Here is a 9,063-nt window from a genome sequence, read left to right as displayed (position 1 = left end):
ATATGCTAGCACCTTGAAGGCGTATGATACTATGCTTGGCCATTGCTTTGGTTGAAATTTATGTTGTGGGAAGGAAAGGCCGAAAAAAAAAAAAAAAACATCTGGCAGTAGGGTAGGGGATACCGGCTGGGAAAAATTCAAAAAATAATGGTATTCTTTTGAAATCGTAAAGGGAAGGGTTTACAGGGAAAGCAAAAGGGGGAAAGCAGGTGGAAATACTTTCTTTTTTTCTCTCTCTCTCTTTGTCGCTAGCTCGAGCGCTAAATATCAAACTCCTTTTTCTGTGCAAATCGCATCCGCCCTTGCGTCTCTCAACGGCCTCTGCCGTCCCTTGTCTCAGGGTTCCTCCCCTCCCTCTGCAGGCCTTCTCGCGTGAAGAAGAGGGCGATTGAACTGTGGATATTGCGAGATGTCACGAGAGAGAGAGAGAGAGAGAGAGAGAGAGAGAGAGAGAGCGCGCACGCGACTGGCCTGCAGACATTCATGCAAGGGAGGAAGAGAGAGTAAGGTGGACGCGATATGGCATATTCCTCCAAATGCATTTTTTTATTTTTGTGGGAGCCAGTAGGAGGACTAGGAGCAGTATGGGGGAGCATGGTCAAGAGATTGCGGCCAACAAGTTGCGAGCTGGGTGCACAAAGGTGAAGAACGCCAAGGGGCAGCTCAAAAGGGGAGCGCAAGCCAGAGAGAAGCACGACCAATCTGGAAGTGGCTGCCGTCTGCAAAGGTAAGCGAAGCCAAGTTCTAGTGCGTGAGAGTCCCTGTTGTCTGGGAGCTTACGAGGAGAGTCATCAAAGGGGGTTGAGAGGGTCCGCATCTCCCTTCTCTATGTGTGCCTTCCCGTGTAGGCGGGTGGAGATGGTTGGGAAAAGTTGGGAGATGGGCTTCTGAAGTAGGGTCAAGAGGGTCTGCTCGTGAAACCATGCATGTGCAAGCTTGCATGGATGAGCACGAGAGCTTGGAATGGTTGTGCAGGAGCTCGTGTACGGATTCGAGATGATGATATCTTATATTGAAAGTTGATGCAACAAATTTTGGTGATTTTCTTGTATGTATTGATCGAGAAAAACCTCTGGCAAGGTGTCTAGAGTTGTGTCATATGTGGGATGTTGGAGTGTACAGAATGGCCATCTCTTCCCCCATCATCTTTTGGCGATCCTACTCGGGACGAAGGTTTTTGTCGGTTGTGCAACCAGGAATTCTTTTTGCGGAAAGGTGCTTGGCAGTTCTATGTTGAACTTTCCGAGCATGTCCAATATAGTTGGAGGTTGATGAAGCACGCAGTCTTGAAACGTTATGTGGGTCCGAAGCTGCCAGGTAAAAATGTGTATATTTTTGTGGAATAGATGAGGAATGTATAAGGTTGTGGATAATGTAGGTTGAGCAGAAGATGACGAGATTGGGAATTCAAGATGATATGGCAAAAGAAAATTATGCGTCTCAAGGTTTGTCCCATGATGCGCTTGTTTTTTTGCATATCCTCCCCGAGGAATGGCGGCAAAGTTGGTCCGCCTTGAAGGTCTCACTGTTGATGTGTTATTGGAGGTTGCCGAAGCCTCAAGATGCAATAGAAAGGTCTGTCGTCATTGCCTTTGATTCATTACAAGATGAGTTCTCGATAATGTTGCATAGCCAATTTGAGGATGTCAATGATGATAATGCACATCGTCTATCAGATTTGCGAGCAAAGAGGGATGTGCAAATGACTGATGATGCTCTATGCCAGACAAATGCTGGTGATGAGTTATTCGAGAGTGGCTATTGCAGTGATTTGGAATCTGATGATTGTAGTGCAAGCTTGTTTTTGGTTGACGAGTCTACAGATTGTATTCTGCTCGTTGGAGCGTTTAGTCCTCTGGTGATGAATCTATGATATTCGACCTCTCTCTCTACATGAGGGACATCATAACAAAATGTCCAATGAAGTTCATAATGGCAGGAAGGGAACCAAGTTTTGGAGACTTTTGATAGGCAAGAAGGCCCATGTAAGATAAATGATCTGAAGTGAGTGCTTCTGGCTCTTCTTGTGATGTTTGGCAATTTATGAGCTCTTTACCTCTTGCTATTGACATTGATGATTGTGAGAAATGCGATGAATCTCCTGATGAATATGCTAAGCACAAGGTGGATTTTGTAGATGAGCAACTATTGCCTCATGACAAGGAATGCGTCTTTGATATACCTGATAATTTTCATGATCTTTATGACTTGGATGATGTAGCTATCCATAGAGGCAGCAATGGCTATGAGATTGAGAGTGAATCAGATCTCAGGGAGGACAAGGAGGGCTTGTCTGAGATGTACAGCCCATGTTGTGGTGATGTTTATGATTTGGATGTTTCAACTCTATGCAAAGACTTGGTAAGGGCTACACAGGTTTGGAGCTTGTCTGAGCCGGATACTGGTGATTCATATTTTGATTCTTGCATGTCACACCAAGAAGAGGTCAATTTTTTAACCTGAGGAAGAGTTTGTTACCACTCCTTCATGCAAGGAAGGTAGTGTTTCCTTAGAAGTCCTGCATGAAGGCAGTCATAAGAGGGTTGAAGATGCTGATGTTCTGAGTGAGCGTGTACTTCTTGATAAGAAGCCGCAGCAGGAGGGAGGGCAGGCCTTTCTCTCTTTTGCGAAGCATATGTTGCAAAGAGGAGTCAGAGATGTGATGAGTGTAAAGTCAAAGTTTCTTTGTAGCAACGAGAGTCCAGGTAAGGTGGTTTAGAGGATGAGGGCCATGCTGATGGCAGATGTAATGACTTTGTTTTTTTTTATAATCTCTTATTCGAGACAGGTGATGTTCCTCCTATTTCACCTCGGACTGATGTATGCATATCTAGTGAGGTCGATTTTGAAGTTTTGGAGAGTTTGCTTAATGAAGAAATGCCTCTTTTTCAAGTGAAGGTCCCTTCTATAGATCTTGATGCGAATGCAGATGCTAGTAGTGTGTACAAAGCCGTTGTGTGCCTCTTTGCCGGGATATATGCTCTTGATAGTCTTTTGGAGGCTCAAGTGGCTACCACGTATGCCCATAAGGAAAATACACGCATAATGGAGTGTAGTTCGGGCCTTGTTGATTCCTTTACAGGTTTTCTTGCTCATGGTGACAAGGACGAGACTTTTGGGCTTACCATATGCGCTGCTAGTGAGGGTTTATATCGAGGTCTGACTGTTTTTCATGGGAAGGGACAATATGCCCAGTTTATCTCGCATTCGGATGCGAGGTGGAATGTAATACCGCTAGATTGGAGCTATCCCTTTGATCCAGGAGGCTAGCCATAGAAAAGCGGCTTGCTGTATAGTGTACATAGTTGTTATCCGTTCTTGGAGGTTCTGGATATATCTTGGTTGTCGTTTGGTTTTTGTTTCATCGTAGTGCTATGGCTGAGCATAAATGCTCAACTAAAGGGGAGGGCAATGATGATACACCATTGAATGCTCAGTTCTTGTTGAGTCACCTATCAAGAACATGGCTCTTGATGAGCTCTTTATCAGGAGTATTGTTTCTTAAAGTGCCTTGATTTTATAGGGCACCTGACATGGTAATGACAAGGAAGCTCAGAACTGCTTTAACCAAATGTGAAGGAATGCCATTTTTTAAATCCCATCACCTCTGTTTGTACGTTAAAAGTCAGCGGTGGCCCTACGTGAGATGGATGAAAACGCTCACAATTGGGTTGCTAGTTAGGGACTGTTGGGAGAGATGTAGTACTCGGCAATGCTTTGTTTGATATACATGCCAATATGGTACTCTCATGAAAGCAATGGAAGTTCTTGATGGATATTTTTTCAAAAAGTATCATCACTGTGCATTGGGCTGTTTTTGTTGTTTGTGAGGAAAAAGTGTTCTTCTAGATATAATTGCATATGCTATTACCTTGAAGGCGTATGATAATATGCTTGGCCATTGCTTTGGTTGAAATTTATGTTGTGGGAAGGAAAGGCCTAAAAAAAGTAAAAACAGCTGGCAGTATGGGGGAGCATGGTCACAAGATTGCAGTGGCAAGGGAGGCCACCGGGTTGCGAGCTGGGTGCGCAAGGCTGAAGAACGCCAAGGGGCAGCTAGTGGCTGCCGTCTGCAGAGGTAAGCGAAGCTGAGTTCAAGTGTGTGAGGGACCCTGTTGTCTGGGAGCTCATGAGGAGAGTCATCAAAGGGGGTTGGGAGGAGTGAAGGAGGGTCCGTATCTCCCTTCTTTGTGTGTGCCTCCCCGTGTAGGCGGGTGGAGATGGTCGAGAAGTTGGGAGATGGGCTTCTGAAGTAGGGTCAAGAGGGTCTGCTCTTGAAACCAAGCGTGTGCAAGCTTGCATGGATAAGCACGAGAGCTTGGAATGGTTGTGTAGGAGCTTGTGTACCATGATGATATCTGATACTCAAAGCTGATGCAGCAGATTTTGGTGATTTTGTTGTATGTATTGATCTAGAAAAACCTCCGGCAAGGTGTCTAGAGCTGTGTCAGATGTGGGATGCTGGAGTGTGTGCGTCCGGCCATCCCTTCCCCCATCAACGTAAGTGCTTGCTGTGATGATTCCATGTGCCCCCTTATTTCCGAGGAATGAACCTTTGCTCATGAACAATGTTTGAGCAAGCTTTGTTATCTTGAGGAGGTGATAGAGAGCCGTGGATTTGGCCTACGAAAATTAGGGTCAAGCTTTGACAAAACCAACACAGTTCGGGGCCTTGGGTTGGAGATTTTTGGGTGCTTGCTATGATGAATCCATGTGCCCCCTATTTCCGGGGAGTGAACTTTGTTCATGATAAAAAATGGTTGAGCAAGCTATCTTCTTGAGGAGGTGATAAGAGAGCCGATTGTAGTGTCTCTTTCAGTGTCTGAAAGTGATAAATCACAAGGCCTACCCCTTGGAGGTATGCTAGCCGGAGCTCAACCTTCATTGCTATTTTCATTTCTTTGTTGAATTCACAATGATAATTCTCAAACTCTAGCTACAAAATTAAATATTCTTCAACTGGAAGATAACTTTTGACTATAAAATTGAAAGCTTTTACAAGAATGCATGTAAGTTGTAGGCAGTCAAGAATTTAATCCCCTTCTAGGGGATTAATGTATAAAATCATTAATGTATCTTTGCATCACAGTCTCCTCCTTATTGCCATTTTATGAGTCTCACCAAAACAACACGATGATGGCTTTTTAACCCCATCAACATTTATTCTTACCCCTCTAATTTGTGGAATTTTCAAAATACCCTTCAAATTTCAAAAATTCTAACAATGCATCCAATATTGTCAACTTTCCAAAATGCCCTTATCTTCCAAATTTTCCAAAATACCTTGATTTTAAGATTAAATTTCTCCAAACTTAAAAATATCATAGCTTTTCATAAGGAAAGTGATTTTCTATAAATACAAGATGATAAAACTAGAATTTGGATTGGTGGTTTTTTTAATAATCCTTAGCTAGCTTTACCCTTGTTTGACATATCATACATTTGCACCCCATTTAGGTACATGCCAGATGTATGCAAGCATTGTGGGAAGCTAGGATAATTTGAGATCACAATTATCGTTGCAGTGTGCATGTAATAATTTTCTCGTCGCTAGAGCCGATAAATCCACTCTCCTAGTGATGAGTTATGAATCATGATTTTGAGATCTCCTCCAATTGTTTTTTCACAAGTCGAGTCCATGCAATTACCTTGAAAAACCAATCTGTCAATTTGGGCAGGCCAAGGTAATGGGTACATAGAGTAGAAGCTTTAATATGAAACTTAAGTTCAAATAAGGACAATACAATTTTTACATAAATGAAATAAAATAGTGCTTTTTTGAATTTTTTTTCCCAAAATCAAAACTCACATACTGGTAGGTTCTCTAATTTATCAGCTGGAATCTGCCCAGATGCCATTTGGTGGAAGCTTTACCTTCAGGCTTACACCCCATCAAAACTGAATAGTCTGTATTTGAACTTTTGGCAGATCGTAAAGAAGAGTTAACTGATCACTGGTCTAAGCCATCCCAACACATGACCACAGTTGCTCCATTGAAGTCTCCTCATTTAATAAAAAAACATATCCAACCCCCCCAATGCACTAACGGTCAACCTGTTCGTGACCAGCTCCTCCCCAAAACACCTCTTGCGCTTCCCCTCCCTCCGCCTTGCTGATGTCGACGTCTGCATCCCCAACTGCTGTTGTCGACGATTGCATCCCAAGTGCTGTCCAGCACTTGATTAACATATAAAACTCTGCATGCCCTGTTATTTGTTTTTTCTTCCGATAGGGAATCACCCACATGCGCGCCAGTGGGAGCAGAAGGAACGTAGGCACTGAGTGAGAGAGAGAGAGAGAGAGAGAGAGCATTGTCGCTCCACGTGTGAAGTACATGCGAAAGAGAGTTGAGAGCTGCCATGTAGAATCTCGCCAAATTCACGTTAATTCACCCTTTTTCAAGATCGTGACCACATACTGAGTGAATTTACAAGGCTCTAGAAATCAGACATTAAACATCTGTAGTGAGTCTCTGGACATTCTAGAAGACTTTTAATAATAAAAATTAATTTGATCCCCAAAGAAGTGATCTACTTGAATAAATGATGCAAAATGCCTTAACAACACAAGTGTCAATGAAATAGGCCGCCATTATATTTATCATTGCAAAACCCTCTCAAACAATAAGTCGTCATACCTACGACTAATTGAGTGCTTAATCGCATCTCACAAGCTAACCGACGATGCTCCCACCACTACAAAGCAAAAGAGACGTTAACTGAGCGCAAAATTCAAACACCCAAATCGAGAGTGTATAAAAAATCCCAAGATAGCAATCCCGTATACAAGGCAACAGACGAGTTGCAACTTGTTTCACAGTTTCAAAACGGGACTCAAACCGGGAAAGGTTTTGCAACACATAAAAACCAACAAAATCAAACACCAACACAAGTGATTCAGCATCCAAAAAATTAAAGTAACACTTGGTCATTACGATAGAAAAATACATTTTTCTTAACCAGTTAAAATAAGAGCAAACTTGAAATTCGCCAAGTAATCAAAATTTGAAGCTTTTGCCCATAATAATACTAAAACTTGTGTAAATAAAGACCCTACACAAAGCCCAACATGGTCACAAACAAGACCGAGAAGTGAAATGCAGTCTGCTTGACACTACAGCAGGTTAAGAGAATGAAAGCTTTTCTTGGCCATGTAAAGACCTTTAAGAAAAAGGGGAAAAAGTGGATTCAGCAACACAAAGGCTATGCCATGGCACATCTACCTTTTGCAGCGACATTAATGTCCCCATAGAGATATGCACTACACCCCCCAACCCCGAGATTGCCAGCAACCATGTCATTGTGTGGCTTACTATCCTCCTTGTCAATGTCATGGATAGGAGGATGGACTAGCATGAAATAATAGCTGGGTGTGTTGAGCAAAGATATCCCTAACATCTCTATGTTGCAGTTCCTACAGGTTCGGAGGTTGGAGCTCTCAAGGCCTGGTGATGTTCAGAGATGAGACAGTGAGCTACCTCGAGGTTAAGGGAGTGTCCAAATTGTTTTCCGAGCTCAGAATTCAGGACGCACCAACAATCAAGCGATATGCACAGCATAACACTCTCGTAAATGCAGTGGTTCGTAGAGGCAGTCGTGGAGAAAAGCGTATCTACAAATACATTTTGTCTGAACACGCCCTAGAAGAGCTTCTTTGAAGCACAAAACCCAAACCCTAGGGCAGCAAGTGTAAAGTGTGAGCTTTGTCCTAAGGTGTGAGTCAAGGAGAGGAGAGTGGATTTATCCCACATACTGTGGAGCAAGGCTGTAGAGCTACTTAAAAGCTCATTTCTTGAATCAATAAACAACAACTCATTTTGCACTACATGCTTGTCTATGGTGAGCTTGTGCTAAGCTAAGTCAATACTCAAGATTGTGTTTATGAGTCCAAGCTAATCCTATCTTGGAACCTAATTCACTTGAGTGATAAGCTTGCTTACACACACTCACACACTTGCACCATGTTTCTCTTTCATCCACCACAGCTAGCACGATTCAAATCCTAACATTTGGTATCAAAGCTATGGTGTGCTAGCTAGGATTTTCATTATGCATTAGTGTGTGTTAATCATTAGCATCTCCATTAGATGGATTAGCATTTCATTATCACGGCCCATTAACATTCTTCATGACTAGTTGCATCTCACTAATTAGGCCTTAATCTAGTTGTGTGTGGGCATGTCCTTGGCACACCCAAGAGGCCACTACCCTCCATGGCTAAATAGGCTTGATTAGGGAGAAGATTAGCATTCAATTTTTGCATTTGTAAGCCATTCTTGTGTCAATTTTCTAGTGATTTGCACCTCCAATTAATCTCTCCACCTTTGCAATCGCCTAACAACATTGACCTCATCTCGAAGTGCTCGACACAAGCTCTCCGTAGAGCCTTCAAGCCCTGCAATCCAAGCTCAAAAGCTTCTCAAACTCCATCTTCAAGATTGCCTATATTTAGGTGTGTGTGTGTGTGTGGGAAAGGGCCTGCCGATTCGGCTTAAGAACGTATTCTTTGGAGGCACTTCACAAGGAAGCACCTTGGCTTGGTGGCTAGCCCAAAATTGGAATCATATTCTCGACTTGAGGTTTTTGGGTCAAAACCCATTGGCTAATTTGGGCTATGCGGGCAGACCCAAATTCTCAATAGAAAAGGCTTTTGTGTAGCTGGCGGGTCCGCTGGGGAGGAGTCCCACCAAGGTGCGCGTTTTCTTCGGCGCTGCCCACTACTGGAGTCTGACTAGCTGCCCTGGTGCCCCCGCCTGCCCGATCTCCTGCCCACCTACCCGCGCTTGCCCGGGAAACTGCCCGCCGCCCGACCCTGTAAGAGCTCCATCCCGCGGCATTGCTCACCTCGGCCAGCATTTCTCACCTCAGCCATCACCCCTCTTGGGCTCCCCTTCCCACGCCTATTGTCTTCAAATGAGCCTTAAACTCACTCCCGCAAACTTTGGAGGCTTTAAAGTCAAGTAAGCAGACAAAAAGGCCCTACCGACTTTTCTCACGGGCAGTCTATTGAGCCCCCTCCCCACTTGGAGGGGCTTCCCACAGCCCGCTCAAAGGCATCTGAAGA

The 9,063-nt window shown here is 43.7% G+C and overlaps 1 pseudogene; it reads left to right on the top strand.

The window, feature by feature from the left end:
• Positions 1–251: 251 nt before the first annotated feature.
• LOC147438439 (uncharacterized) lies at positions 252–2,653 on the top strand (annotated as a pseudogene).
• Positions 2,654–9,063: the final 6,410 nt, after the last annotated feature.

This window comes from Adiantum capillus-veneris, chromosome 16 (genome assembly GCF_014529385.1).
Source record: "Adiantum capillus-veneris isolate H3 chromosome 16, ASM1452938v2, whole genome shotgun sequence".
In the NCBI taxonomy this organism is placed as follows: domain Eukaryota; kingdom Viridiplantae; phylum Streptophyta; class Polypodiopsida; order Polypodiales; family Pteridaceae; genus Adiantum; species Adiantum capillus-veneris.
Note: the sequence above shows the minus strand (reverse complement) of the source record. Positions and strands in the feature narration are given on the sequence as shown.